At 46.2% G+C, this 1,526-nt stretch overlaps 1 pseudogene; it reads right to left on the bottom strand.

The window, feature by feature from the left end:
- Positions 1-555: 555 nt before the first annotated feature.
- On the bottom strand, positions 556-1,246 carry LOC119540635 (annotated as a pseudogene).
- Between the last annotated feature and the right edge of the window lie 280 nt (positions 1,247-1,526).

Genomic DNA, 1,526 nt, shown 5'->3' with positions numbered 1-1,526 from the left:
TTTTTGGTTGTTGTTTGCCTGTTTGTTTTTAATTTTTTGATAAACAAAGTTAAAAAATTGAAAAAAAAATCAGTAGAAAAATGGGAGTAAAAACTAAATGACAAATAGGGTGGGATGGGGGGATGGTTTGGGTATTCTCTTTTCACTTTTATTTTTTATTCTTATTCTGATTCTTTCTGATGTAAGGAAAATGTTCAGAAATAGATTGTGGTGATGAATGCATAACTATATGATCATACTGTGAACAGTTGATTGTATACCATGGATGACTGTATGGTTTGTGAATATATTTCAATAAAACTGAATTTAAAAAAAATAAAAAATAAAAAAAATAAAAGAAGCTAAAAAAAAAAAAAAAAAAAAAGGATCTGCTTCAAAAAACTTTGACCTTTGGTTATGATGTCCCCTAAAAATTCTGCAGGAGGAGACTGGCTGCACACAGAACCCCAACAAGCAGTTGTGAGGCTTGCCCTGGTGTGAACACTTGGTTATTATGGTGAAACACAATTGGTAGGCAGACTTGGACTTCCTTTTCTTCTTTTCCCTTTATGTATTTTATGATCTGTGGGGAATTTTAAAACGTTTGGTCTTCTCCTGTCCTTTTCCGCTCAGGTATTCAACTTGGCTGTTGCTTACAGAGCTGTTGTTGCTTGCTGGATTTCTGAGGTAAACTGGATTCGCCTTGGCTCTATACAAGCCTAAGAGTATCAGAACTAACCTGCAGGTGAGAACAGCCAGCAGAACGGGCCCCACACGTTCTTTGGGGACCACTTCCTGAAGGAACACCTAGTGCATGTAGCCCAGTGAGAACAGTCTGAGGTTCAGGAAAAACAGAGTCTTCTTTCCTTCTGTGGGTGAGGTAGTAGTACCACAGGGCCAGCACGGGAAGGGAAATCAAAACCACCACCTCCAGGAGGAAGTGTCAGGAGGCCACGTGGAGGAAGAGGGACAGTAAGATGATTGGGGGAACGATGCTAATGTTAACTTTTTTGGCTCCCTGAAGCCAAGGAATTCGGAGGCGATCAGATATTGTATCCATGATTCTTTCAAAAGCCTCTGGCTGCTGAGATTTACATGTAATCCATGTGTCACACCCTTCATCGAGATCTTGGCAATCACACAAACAAGCAGCCACGTGGTTCTTTTCCCCATTTCGATCTATGAACTCGCAGCAGCACAGGGGCTCCAATTCAGGCTCTTCCGTTTTCTTTTTCTTCACAGGCTTCATAGTGCCCTTTTGTGTCATGATTCGCGCCTGCCCTTCGGGTCTAAGGTACGGCCGCCGCCCAAGAGGCCGAGGTGGAGGGAAGCAGGGTCGGCTCCTGTCGCCGCGCGATCGCATTTCCCGATCTCAGCTCTGCGAGGCTCTAGGCATGATGACTGGAGTCTCTAGGATCCCGGCTCTGCTTGGCCGCACCCTCCCCACCGCCGTCCACCCGTGACCCCAGCCGACGCCAGCTGGGCGGCGCATCCCACACCGGCGCGGTCCCTGCCACCACCCGGCTGGCGGGGGCGGGCCGGGAGGT

Source organism: Choloepus didactylus, chromosome 7 (genome assembly GCF_015220235.1).
Source record: "Choloepus didactylus isolate mChoDid1 chromosome 7, mChoDid1.pri, whole genome shotgun sequence".
NCBI lineage: Eukaryota > Metazoa > Chordata > Mammalia > Pilosa > Megalonychidae > Choloepus > Choloepus didactylus.
Note: the sequence above shows the minus strand (reverse complement) of the source record. Positions and strands in the feature narration are given on the sequence as shown.